This window comes from Indicator indicator, chromosome 10, assembly GCF_027791375.1.
Source record: "Indicator indicator isolate 239-I01 chromosome 10, UM_Iind_1.1, whole genome shotgun sequence".
NCBI classification, from domain to species: domain Eukaryota; kingdom Metazoa; phylum Chordata; class Aves; order Piciformes; family Indicatoridae; genus Indicator; species Indicator indicator.
Genome location: NC_072019.1, coordinates 20,038,142 through 20,052,748, shown reverse-complemented (window position 1 = coordinate 20,052,748; position 14,607 = coordinate 20,038,142).

Genomic DNA, 14,607 nt, shown 5'->3' with positions numbered 1-14,607 from the left:
TGTGATCTGGTAGCAAGAAAGATTAATGAAACCCTGGCTGTGCATAAAAAAAAAAAAAAAAACCAACAGAATGCCACATCAAGCAAGAGAAAAGCAACAGCTAAACATACCCATTTTGAGTGGCAAGCAATACAGACAGAATAACCACAGAACACTGCACTGCTAAAATGGATGCAAATACCACTGGGATGAGACAGGTCTTATTCAGGCTAGTATGTGTTAGTATATGGGCATGTTTAAAAAGGAAAAAAAAAAATTGGTATAGGTGTTTGCAAGCTTCCTTGTAAAAGCCTTACTGAAGATCCAATATTACAACCAGACTCACAAGAGACACTTAAACGACTGGTTAAGGAGAGTTCACTCTCACAAATGAGATTAGTAGCGGAAGGATGAAGATGTGCTGCAGGGTCTCCCACAGGAAATACTGTGGGCTTGTTCTGCAAACACCTCTGAATGGACCAGCAAGGCAGGAATATATAAATAGTGCAAAGCAACTCTACACCGGGGCCAAACAATGAGTCCAGGCAGCTCTCAAGTTGTCTGAAGGTCATTAATTTCTTAGCAAATGATTAGGCAAATACTTATTTTCTTCCGAGCACAATTTTCATATCAGAAATGTATCAAGGAAGAGAAACCTCCTCTTGTTTACAGCACACACAAGCAGTAAACGAGGAAAAGAAATACCACATGTGTAGTGTTAACATTTATGACTATTTTTTCAGATTTTTAGTTAACTGTTACATCACAATGTAGTGTGTATTTCCAGCTTTCTTTAACAGAAGCAAAGAAACACAAGCTTAGTGGTGCTGCACCTCCCCCCACGGGTGGCTGGCTTTGAATTTCACTAATCACTGGGAGAGAGGCTGAAAAACTAAGCAGGCACAACACCTTCTCCTCCTACAGCGTCAAGGACCTGTCCCGCAAAATCCACATTTTTACCCGCACAGATCAAACACTGATGCATAGCAACAAACACGAATGCCAAAGAGCTGCTCAAAACAGCTAACGCTGCCCTGGTATTTAGTATCAGGCACGTCACAGGAGCAAGAGCTCTGGTTTTCTTTCATTGCTGTGGCATACCAAGCGGAGACAAGTGTTTTTAAAGGAAAAAAATGTACAGTGTAACTGAAAGCCAGACTGAGCTGCTGTGTCTGCTTTGTTTTCCCATTCCTTTCCACAGTGCTTGACTAACCAGCCCATGTACAGCCAGCCTGCCATCCCACAGTACAGGTCATTTCATGAGCATGCATCATTCAGAGAGCACCACAGCAAGTGTATTCAGACACTGAGATTTTAGAACTCACTAACACCAGAACTTTTCAATAACTTTGCTAAGTGATGTTTACTGAACACTCCTATTGCAATGCAATAGCAGTGGTTGCACTGTCAGTTTGACACAAATGGTGCTGCAATCCAGTGATCTCATGGCTGGTCATTTCCTCAAATACAAGATGGTTGTCAGGTTACTTCTGCACAAGAAAGTAAAAGAGGAATGAACCTAAGGATGGCCACTTTGTCAGAAAAATTCCAGTTTCCACTGAGAATCAGTTTAGACACAAATTCTAAATATATTCCTTTGTACTGTGGATTAGACCAAAGATTTTTGAAGAAATACATATGATGTACCCAGTGATGTACCCATTTAATGGCTAGTTTGCTTCCCTGTAATCTCAAAAAAATTGGGTATTTTTTTGTTCTGTTTTGGGTTTTTTTTAACCTAAACTTTTTAATAATAGCTGCAGGTAAAGTAAATCTGTATGACCCAGTTTTATTTGTGGACAAAGGACACTAATTATCATGGGTTTTCAAGACGGACATAATGATATATCAAACAAATTTCAAACCCTCTGTTTTGTCCTGTCCTTTCTGTTTAGTCGCTTGCTTCAACAGATTTTGTCAGTGACTGCAACTTCAGTTCTGCCTGACACTGAGTTTTCACCATCACATCTTCCAAGGTTAAACCTCAAGGTTTAAAAACAGCTTTTTTTTCCTCTAAGATGACCTTCGTCAATTGTCCCAGTTCTGAGAAATGAATGAAGTGTTCCCAAAACAAAACAAATTTTAGTAGTAAGTTGTAGCTAAAAAGAACCTATGTGACCTGCTTTAGAGACAGGGACAGCTAAAAATACTGCTGGCTGGGCGAGACTTTCGGGCAGGTTTTTTGGGATCATGATAATTGGGCAATTCCTCCTGGATTAACAATATACAAGATTTTTGCTTGGCATTTAAAATATTTTTGTACTATGTATAAAATCATCAAGGAAGGGCAGGCAAGACCTTTTAGTACAGTAGTTAACCCCAGATATGGGATTATTTTAAGGGACTTGACCTCGCTCCCACAGAAGTCAATGGGAATCACTCCATCAACTCAGCAGAAATCACACCACATACCAATTGTAATCTAAATATTAAAATCCATTAGTTATGCTAGCAGATAAGAAGCCTATCAAAGAGTCAACACAACCTGTCAGTTTCCCCCAGGAAGGCTATGTCCTCTGACTGATTTTTACTTACATAATAGTCTATGAAGTGCACTTCAGAGATCTTGTAGAGGTGTATAAGATGTCCAGTCTCATAAAATGCTATGAGAAAGGGAGGATCAGCCTCAAATCCAATCCAGTCACCACCAACCTCTTACAGAGACACTACAGGTCTTGGAGAAAGATACAATAACCTCCAACAGCAAAAATGCTGCCTAGTTCAGTTTAAGTTTCTTTTAACCATTAGGGATCACTGAAAATAAACCCTAAAAAGCCAGTGAAGTACAGCACTTTGGTGTTTTTCGGGTTTGTTTGTTTGTTTGTTTGTATGGTTTTTGTTTGTTTTTTTGTAAATCCCCATATCCATATAAATATCTAACTTTCTTCTAAACTTTGAAAACTGACCTCCCATACAGACATCTGCTATGATCTTCCTGCATGCACCATAAAAAGGATTTTCATTTCACTTATCTTGAGCTGACTGCTTTTGAAGTGTTTCAGTTTTCCTTTCTCACAATACAAGAACAGTCTCCTGATCTGGACCTGTTAAACAATTTATTACATTCTAGATTTCCTACACCCATTCTGATTTGCCCTTTCTTATGCAAAACAGTTAAGTTTCTCTTCTTGTGAAATCTTCCCAGCTACAGACCATCGGTGCATCTCTTTTAAAAAAAAAAATCGGTATGTAAAGCCCTAAATAAAATTCAAACAGTGTTTTATTTACTTAGAATACTAATAGAGTTTGAGATCTGAAGAACTTGTTTCAAAAGAGGCATTTTGGCCAATTTTGAGGTGTATCAAATGATATCTTTATTACTTTAAAAATTAGTAACATTGATTGAATCACCCTGAGTCAGTCTTCTGTATTCACATCAAAAACCTTCCCAGGGAGCAGTTTCAGACAGATTAAAACACTCCACAAGGCTGAAGATTTTCCTTATATTGCTGTTTGCAACACTTATTTACAAGCATTTAAAGCATTATAAATATTTTGTATCATGCCGTAAATGAGTCCAGTTCCAGGCTAAAACAAAGAAACACACAATCAGGCAATGTTTCACTTCCTGCAGCAGTCTTTGCAGCAAATCATTAGCACCTACAAATAATCTTTGGAATAAGGAATACAGGTGGAAAGGGGCAGTCATGAAACCCAGTGTACAAGTAGTGCATCTGCAACTCCATGGACCAGAGAATGGTACATACCTGGTAGGGAACTGTTAAGCAAGAATGTAACTACCAACCCAAAGATACCACATGTAGCCCACAATTACACTCACAAGCTGGGCAACCACAAAGCACTCTGGAGGAGAGACAAGAGACCTCCTCAGATTTATCAGTGCTTAGTTTAGATGCACACAAAGGCATGTTGTGAGGAGCTGTGACAGAGGATAAACGAATACATGTGGTCTGCACATCTTCAAGGACTCCACTCACAGGCAAGTAATCTCTGTTCCTATCCTTAAGCAGGATCAAAACACTCATTTGAACTTCGGGTGTCTGCAAGCAGTGTGACACGTACACACAACTCCAAGGGCCCCAGAAGTCATGCATTTCAGGGAAGTAAAGGTTCAGCATAGCCCTGCCAAGCACAGCCTCATGCCAAGGCATTCCGCCAGCAGCTCCACACCCAGGACAAGGCAAGCAGAGTTCTCATGAGCAACGCCCCTGCCGAAGCAAAGGTGGAGAACGTCCTCCCAACCACATCACTTGGGTTGCTGCTTCCAAACAGCACATGCTCTTGTCCACTGCAAGTTCCAAGTATCACTGCACTGGAGCTCTACACCACCAAAACAACCAACCTTAAGATTCACCCACATACTCTGCTTGCCCAGTCAGGCAAAACCCTTCTGACATCTTGGGTAAGCCAGACAAGCTTCTGCTCTGAAGTGCAAGATGCAGAAAGGGAAATAGGTTCATCAGTCTGTTCCAATGAAACACAGGCCTAGCCTTGAGGCAAGAGAGGCTTACGACAACTTCTAATCTGGAAAAAAGCCTGACTCTCCTTCAGGTGCAGACCTCTCCCAGGTTCCCAAAATACAGAGCCAGATTTGACTCCACAATCTCCATGGAGTAATACTGAGTACAATGTTTCACAGAGACGCAGCATGACCAAAGTCATGTCCTATCAACTGAATGAGGGAATACATTTAAGCATATCTAGTGGGAGTTGAGGACAACAGAGTGAGCACAGACTTGCACACAAAGTCCCAGCAGGCTGATAACCACTGTTGGGCAAACTATCACCAAGCTGTAAGAAATGCCAGTTTCTTCCATGCACCCCAGGAGAAAAGGGATTTAAGATCGTAAAACATGTTTGGAAAATGTCCAAAACACCACAATGATCCTTAAAGAACAAAGACCTCATCAGAAGTCTGTTCAAATCTGCCCTTAATAAAATGCAGGTAAAGCTTCAAATGTAATTGTTATTTCTGGCAGTGCACCAAGGAGTAAAATAAAGGCAGCTATCGGGCAATGCAAAACAAATGACTGCATTGCAAATCACTCGTTATGAGCCAGTTCCCTAGATCAAGAATTGAGCCAGTGTGAAACCCAGGTAAGAATCAAGTTGAAAATCCATGACTGATGCCTAAGTACACCATGACTCCAGGTCATATCCCCTGCAAACAGTAACTCTTGATAGGGTGGCTCTAGGAGAAGTTGAAGAAGCAATTTCTCCTCACTATAAAGAGTTGCCAAAGTCACAATATAACCCACTCCCTTCACTGAATATTTTAAAACATGGAAAGCTTCTGTAACTATGACCAATATTTTTTTTTAATCTTTCATAGATTGGTTTATGTTGGAAGGGACCTTAAAGATCATCTAGTTCCAACCCCCCTGCCATGGGCAGGAACACCTTCCACCAGGCCAGGTCACTCAAAGCCTCATCCAACCTAATCTTCAGCACCTCCAGGGAGGGGACATTCATGACCTCCCTGGGCAACCTGTTCCATCCTCACCGTAAAGAGTTTCTTCCTATAATATCCAATCCAAATCTCTGCTCCTCAATTTTAAAGCCATTCCCCCTCATCACTACGAGTCCTTGAAAAAAGTCCCTTCCTGGCTTTTTGGATAGTGAAAGGCTGCTATAAGGTCTCCCTGAAGCCTTCTTTTCTCCAGGCTGAACAGCCTCAATTCTCTCAGCCTGTCCCTACAGGGGAGGTTCTCCAGCCCTCTGATCGTCAACATCGAGACTCTTTAATTTCCACTACTCTAAACATATTTCCATTTACATAGCTGGTTTTATCTATCTTAATACCCAATGCTGAAATGTACCCTCTTGGATCTGAACAAAAGGTGCTACTTTTCTACAGTCATCTTCTGTCACCACTCCTGCCTGTGTTCATAGTGACGTTTCCAAAATCCGTCACAGAAGTTACTTATGCTTCCTCCATAACAGAACGTTTTCCTCCACAAACTATGCACTAATGGAATTAATCTTTAAAGAAGAAATAAGATTAGGATTTCAAACAACATTTCAGTAAAGATTTTTTTAAAAGCTAGGCCACCAGAAAAAGAAGTTGAGGAAAATAAGTGAATTATTTAATAGTATCACTCCAGAAGGAGCTTTACTGCATAACTGCCCTGAATAGAGAAACTATTAGCTGGTTAGGCACACAGAATTAGCATTGTTTTAAAAATGAATTGTAAAGCTTTCTGAAAGAGGAAAAAAAGGCAAAAACATTCTAAGTTCAGTAGAATCTAAAACATTACAGAAGTGTTTAAAAGTAGGCCACAGATACACTTATTTACACAGCCTTGCAAAAGCAGGGACATTTTTCAGTCCTCTATAAAGTGCTGCTGACCTGTTCATACTAAAATGATAATGGAAAAAAAGTCTACATGACATTTTGCTGGCCTGTCCGTGAAAGAAAAATTATTTTGACATGTAGCACTAGAGAGAAGCAGTAGAGCAAATCTCTTTTGAAACAGGCAAGGTAGGAAGATCTATCTAGAAAGATGGAGATATCTGCAGAATAGTTGGAAATCATTAATATTGTATTATATTTTTTCAAAGTAAACACATTTTTTTCCCATCGATTTAGAGTGTTAGTTCTCTTAGAAGAATTCAAACACAAATCTTTATCCTCTACCATTATTGCTCATAGGTGTCCATAACATTCACAAGGTAAGTCCCTTCATCTAAAAGGGAATCTCTCTTCATTTTGTACAGTGGCCTTTTTCCCTTCTTATCCAATAAAAATAAAAAGCCCTGAACATCACAGCTTCTCACAGCCTTTCGGGGGCTTCGCTGTCAAAAGGGAGGCATAAGGCACAATCTGTTTTTAAAACGAAGCAGCACATTTGTACACATTGCTCTTTTACACATACAAATAACATAGTAAGACCTTGATCAGCATTTTGTAGAGAAAATAATCCACTTTCACAGAAGCTGAAGAACTAGCTTTTTGCTCTTCCCTGGAGAAGCAATATCTCCACACTTTAACCCACAGACCTTAAGGAAGAAACTCTGCTCCTAATCTGATTGCTGTCACCTTCCCTTTCTCGCAGTGCCTTTGGAAAGCACTTCCTACTCCCTCACTGCAAAATTAAGTAAATAACCCCTTCCCACCTGCACACTGAGGTGCCCTCCTCACTCCCCAGCTCTCCAGAGTGACACTGCTCACACATTTCGGACAGCAGAGGAGACTTGCAGTCCCTACCACTTTGTGGGAGGCAGCTCCACACCTACACCAGCAGCAGTCTGGTTTTGCAAGGGAGGTTACCACCACTGCAAAAGGGACTGCTCATGCCTGTTTGGGCACTGCTGCCATTTACCCAATGCTGGCATGGGGCCTTATTTAAGTACCATCTACTTAAGATTGCTAAAACCTGTAAAGATTACAGCAGAATTTGATAATTTTCTTTTGCCTTTTAAACTGTAGCCTGCCACAAGCTGCTTTAACAATCAAAGTCAGCACAAGGAAGAGAAGACCACGCAGCTGAGAGATTGGTAGGCTGTGTCCGGAGACATCCGAGTTATCTGATGGCTTGCTAGTGGTAAAAAATAAAATGCCTCTCTGACTTTTCTCAGGCTGTGCAGTCTATTCCATTGGGCATTCACCTATGAACTGCTTTAATCCACTAACCAGCAGAAAGCTATTCAGCTCTTCCCCTCCCCCAAAAAAATTATTTTTCTGCTGATTCAGTGAAATGGCCCAACATCAAAAAAGGTAAGCTACAGCAACTGGGAATGGGAAAGCAGCAACTCCCCAGCTTTGCCAGCTGCAGCTTATCTATTCATTGCTCTTGCTCAAGAAAATAAGTTCCAGGAGAAAGGCTTTACTATAAAGGGCTTGCCTTATGTTAAGTAACTAGGTACATAAACTTCATGGAGTTCATGGTAAAGCACAAGACACAAATCTAAAAATGGATGTGCTAGGTCACACCACAGGTCCTGTTAGCCTTAATACCCTGTCTTCAACACAGCCTGTACGCATACGGCTGGAGAAAAGCAAGCATAGGATGAGCACATCTGCACTTCCCTCAAGCACCTTTGTAGCCTTCAGTACTGTCACTGGCAGGATTAATGTAATTTGTCCATCGAGTAGTCCCCAGAAAACCTTTTCAAACATTTTCACAGGCTTACCACCCACCCCTTCATGAAGAACCTCTTCCTCCTGCCAGGGTCTGAGGCCTGGCTCCTACAGAGCTTAGCTGAATTCCCCTTCTCTTAAACTGGGAAGTGAAATAGCTAAATTCTCCTCAGGCTGCTCATGATTTCACAGACCTCTGTGATATACTTCTTCAACCACCCCTTTCCCAGTTATTCAGATCTCTAACAACTTGTGTAGTCGAGAGGTACATTAAAGGAATGGGAGAAGAAAAAGCATCTAATGCATGGACAAACCATGGATTTAGACATGGCATAGTAATGTCCTGTATCTTATTCTTTACTCTTTTCATAGCATTTCATAGGATTTGATATGTTTTCTTTGATCACTACTAAGCACAAAGCTGATGGTTTGATGGAATTATTGTTGGTTTCATGATCCCACAACAAGTGGTGACAGTCAATATGAAGTCCATCACATTGTACAAAATGCTGAGACAGTTTCCTGCTACCAATGCAAATCATCTCACATTCATCTACACCAAATGCAGGTATCACACCCTTTATCCTTTTAAACAGTATGAGGAATCTAGAAAACACATCACAACTTGAGTTAAAATCTGCAAGTTATGTGGATCACTGAAAATGAGCTAGCAATAAGAAATCTTGTACTTGGGACAAAGATGCTACAGCATTTAAGTGCAGAAATCCTGTAGTATAGAATAGTCCTACAAATGCAACTGCACATGTAACAAGGAATCCCTTTGGGCTTTGATCTTTTAGCCATCTGAAACCACACAAAAGTTCAATGAAAAAGGTACAAGATCCCAAAAGAATCAGGTTCCCCACTTCTCCACAGCAAGCTTCTAAAGTTTCCTTTTTATGACCACCTTCACAAAAATAAATCAGTTCTAAATTAAAAAAAAGAAAGAAAAAAGTAAACCGAGGCATTTCCACTCAATTCCTTTCATGTCCTTCCACTGCCTCATCTAGTGTCACATGTTCAGTCCTGACCTTTCCAGATTCTCCTCTCTGCCTCACCACACTTATTCAGACTATCAAATTCATTTAGTGAAACCATCCTATCCTTTCACACTTGACTCTTTTCACAGACAAGCAGTTCATTTTCATGCAGACCCACTTTCAACTTCAAAAGGTTGCTTTGTATCTCAGCTTCTGATGTTCCTTGTTTAAAACACTTTCAAATAAGGATCTGAAGAGCACTGTAGCTGGGAACTCTGCATCTTCTCCACCCCTCCTCAAAAAAGGAAACAAAAAAATACCCTCACACTACTATTAAACAAAGTGAGAGGCCACGCACACACCCAGGACTTCTGTCACTCATCAGTAGCTCCTGTAGCTTTCCTGTGCACATCGAAGGCCACAGCCAGCACTCAGAAAACTGAGCCCATGACTGTCAGGCTGGATTGGTCTCCTGGAGTTACCTTCATGGTAACGTTTGCCTTTATCTTAAACCTCCTCTGAAGTTATTTGTTTCCACTTACTCACAGTAGTTGTAGTACAACTTCTTACAAGGTCTCACAGCGTCAGAAGGCAGCAAGAGAACCTGACAAACACTCAGTATCATCCCCTCAGTCAGCTCTGCACCCCAGTCAAAGTGAGAATATAAACCCTTCCATCACACCACTAACACAGAAAGCCACCCTGCAAACACGTTTGCTCCTCACAGATGCACACAAGATAGCACTGCAAAACTGAGTGGTAGAAGTTTTTTCATACCAAGCCAAACTGTTTTTGTTTTCCTTTCCAAAGGCTGAGACAATCACATTTGCCCAGGCAGGTGCAAAGCAACACCACGCTGCCCTCCTCCAACAGCGGCACCTAACACTTCAGCACCCACCACACAACTGATACCAAACCATGAACCCTTTGGTCCATAGAAACCACTTTGTACCCATCCAGAGATGCTTTGGCAATCATGCAAAACCAATTTGACTAACAAGATTATATGCAAACCCATAAAGCAATTAGGTGAAAAGATACAGTAGGAAGTCTGCCAAACTTACACCTTTTAAGCACACCCAGAAACTGTATTTGTGTTACAGCAAACTGCTATAAAAACTAATGTAATGGCTCTACTAATTGAAATATTTTTCACTAAAATCACAAATACAGGAGAAAACATGTTCAAGCTCATTTCAGAACCAAAATTTAAGAACTATTTTTTCATTTAGAATGCTTAGAACTCAGTAATTTCAGAAAACCATACTGAAAGGAGTAGCACACTACAACATATTTCTCATTAATTTTCCTGTGAAACATGTGAGCCTCCAAAAACTCACTTATAAGTTAATTATGCACAATTTGGACACTCTAAAGTCAGGAATTCAGCGCTCAGTCTAGTCGCTCACAAAACCTGCATGATGGAAACATTATAATCATGCCCTTTTCTTGCCATAATAAACAAAAAAGTACTATCAGCATTTTTTAAACCACATTTGAATCCCAAGAGGTGAGCTTGGTTGTACCAGCTTTCTCTCTCATAAACTCCCTAACACTTTCTACCAGAACTGCACCAAGTTAAAATTGCAGCAACAATTTCCTCAGGTTTTGGTGAAGACAGGTATTTTACCTAGTTGCCATACACACAGTTACCACAGATCTTTAACAGAAGGTCAATATTGAGTGCTTCAGCATAAACAACTGCTCCTTTCCCCTTGAATCTAGTGAAAGCAACACAGGTTTTACATAAACTTCACTTTCTTACAGCAGACAGTGCATCAAAACCTCAGCAGTTAGAGTCAAACGATTTTCCAGTTGGCTGCAACACCCACTGAAAAAAACAGACAGGTTCAAGATAAAATCGTGTCTCTAGTATTACAACACTGGTCAAGCTGTGGACAAGGAGATAAATGAGTTTTTAAACCATTAGTGTATACTCACATAAAGTTAAAACTGATTCTATAGAGAGAAATTTGGATAACTGTGATATGCCTTTTCCAGTGCAATACTTCATTCTGATTTTTTAAGAAGTTATTAAAATTGAACCATCTCAGCTTGCTGGAATTTCATTTATTCATTATTGCAATGCACAGTTAATGCAGGAGATTAGATTAGGTTTTGACAAGTCTTTTACAATTCTCAGGGCAGCCTTGCTATTTCTGCTTAGGTTTGTAACTTTATCTTCCAGCTAACCTTTACGGTGTTGACAATGTACAATTATCAATTTTCTCCCTTGCCTGCAATGCCCTACCCATGGCAGATGATGCTGTTGCAGCAACATGCATCCCCAGCTCCTCCTGGGAAGCCTGGTACAAGCAGCACTCCAAAAAGTACCCACCATGCCTCCCCCCTGCCACATAGAGCTCCCTTTTAAGATCACACAAGACTTGGCAACAGCAGCAAAACAGAGTATGCCCGAAACAGAGGAGGCCATCACCTAATGAAACATGACTAACGGACTGCTGACTGTCCAAATATTTAACTGCTCTCAAATGCTGTAGGTCAGGTGGGCTAATCAAATAAGCTTGCACATCCGGAGGAATTGCCTGTTATTTGTGTTTTCTTTTAGTCCTTACCTGACTTTAGGCTCTGAAAAGCTAACAACCTCTGAGCAGCTATGAATATTTGCATACAGAAACCAACAACGCAGACGTCACAGTTCTCCATAACGAGCTGAAAACATGGGAAAGTTCTTCCAAATGAAATGCTTTTGCTGAAGAACATGACAAGTCTTCCACATACAAAGGCAGCACCTGCTGATGGGAACTGACAACACCTGCATCAGGTACTTGGAAGTACAACCCAAAGCAAGCAAGCACACTCTAAGTGGGAATCTAACGTATCACCTCTCCCAGACTTAACCATTAAAAAATATCAGACCAAGAAAACACTAACATGGACAAAGTAGATGCAAAGGATTTTCAGTGTATGAGAATGGATATGAAAATAAATCTAGGATTAAAATACAGCTTAGTTTCAGTGATTTCTAATAGCATTTGTCTCCATTCAACAAGAATTTATGCACCATTTCAACCTGATAAGAATTTAATTCTAGGTAATAAAGCCTTACAAATTGAATTTAAAGGGAGAAAAAAAAAATAGCGTTTCCCAATTATTTCCAAAGCTCCACAAGAGTTAGACTTCAACTAAAGGAACAAGGAAAGCTGCCACTACAACAGCAGAGCTGACATACAACCCTTGGATACAGTGGCACTAGCAAATAGCCATAATAAAAATCAATATTAATTCCTTAAACTTCTGTTTTGAAAATAAAGCAATGAAATTCCCTCATGCTCACCTGACAAAGGGACGCAACTCAGACCAGCTTTGTCAAAAAGCGTTTTTAAAGTCTTTTTACTTGGATGTAATAGATTCCAAGACTGAACGTGTACTGAATGTTCAGTCAACCAAGTAATTTTTAATAGATTCCTCAGGAGAGTTTATTTTATATTTTTAAGTCACTCTAACACCTTGGAATGACAACCTGATTCAGAGGAAAACAAAGGCTAGATAGTGTTTGTGGTGTAGGGTATTGCCTTTCTTCCAGGGTTTTTCTGAGGGAGGAACAGTCAACTCTACTATAATTTCTTGCTTTGTACTTTCAAGATGTATTCATTTCTACAAACTTTGAGTTTATAAATCCACTTTTGAAAACGTACACTGAGAGATTTTAAAGATCCTGTCTGCCAAAATACTACATCAGCAATTACAGAAAGTCAATGTAGCAAAAATTTGCAAAGAATTAAAGTTAGAATGAGGCAGCTCCCCTCCTCTAGGCACAGCTGCAAAGAGGTAGGTGATAGACAGCATTAACAAAAACATCAAGGTCAGATTTGAAACACAAATGTGGCATAAATTACATCAATTTGTAGATTTCAGATTAACCACCCTCTCTCCCCAGACCCTCCAACCTTATTATCAAGATCCCTATGACGTGGCAGCAGACACAGCATGAGAAGCAACTGTCCCTTGGAAGAGGAAATTTTTCCAGCTATATGATTAAGAAAGCAGGAAAACAAGACGAGAAGCCTCAAGCGCTGCCGTCGTTAGCGTGATTTGAGCAGGATTAGGCAGAGCGCGATGGAGGAAAAGCTTCAGACAATGAGTCCTTTCATATATCAGAAACAAAACCTACAGTTAATCACACCAGCGATTCAGTTTCTTCCACTAATTCCTAATCAGACATCAACAAATAAAGCGAAACACTTATTCTTGGTTTAGTTCTATGAAATAAACACAAGTGAATGGAAGTGCTCAGCCCCTACTGTAAAAACACCCTTGCCCCTCCGCCTCCTCATGAATGGGAAAGCTGTGAGACTCACGAAGGGTTGGGAAAGGAGCTCTTCCATAAACCCATCCACCAAAAAGGTTTAGAGGAGTGCTGCATTAACAAGCAAGAGAAACTTCAAAGCCAAGAGACGAACTCAGTGGAAATCCTCTTCCATACAAAAAAGACCTTGAACCACAGCCATTAGAAAAAAACATCTGGTGAGCTGCTTTGATTTTCAACATTAGTCACTGGACAGAAACAAAACATCACTGTTTTCTTTTTCCCCAAAGCAGCAAATAATTGCAAATCCACTTCTACATATAACCTATCATTTATCACCTCATCAGTGACTGCTTGAGTCTGATGGAATTAAACACTCAAGTCAGGCAGTTTTTGTTAAAAGCAATAATTACATTGTTAGTAGAATATACAATTAGGTAATGAAAAACAAAAACAAATCTGTCTAGCAGTATTTTTTATGCAGTCTCACAGAAATATTACCAGACTGGAAACAGGCAACATAGTAATAATAATAATTAAAAAAAATAAATAAAATCCACTTCCACTGAAGTATAGCTACTTCTAATTTAAAACTTCACCCACAGGCAAAAATACATAAATGATTAGCTTTATAGTGTTTATTTTAATTACACTGTGCAACAAGAATCCAAGATGCTGTTAACTCACTTCAGATACAAAGAAAGCCAGTATCTGAGAGCTTATCCTCCATTTACAACCTACACAGTTGTGTCAGCCCATCCTGTAAGCTAAACACCAAAAGTAGAATCTCTGCATTTCTCATAACATCCAAAACCAACATACAATAGGGGGATCAGTTCTAAAAAAAGAAAAACAGGTCAGGAGATCCCTCACCTGCTCCTTGTAGACAATGTTAAGAGCCGTTAAGAATTCACTGGTCTTCAAAGCACAACTCTTCAAAGTTTAATAAGAAAAAATCCCAACAGCTCTTTAATTCAAAGATACATGTACAAATGCTTTGCAGCAACATAACTGCTGCGCAATGCATTCTTTAACATCATACAATTCACAGCGCCTGCCCTGAACACCTAATGAACTAAGCAAACACAACACAATTCACAATTTCTAGAGTATTAAAGATGTTTTCCGTTGCAGCAGTCAAGTTGCTGGTCCCTGCAGTTGAGTACAAGTCATTTTAAGACAAAGATCTGCCTATCTGTCTAGGTGGTTTTGGCCAATGAAGAAGCCTTTGATCACTCTTTAGTGAAATACTGTACTTAAAGGATGTGCAGCTTTCTGATAGCAAGGTGGGGGATCACTAGAAGACCATGGCAACCTGCTGCCATGTAACCCTTCAG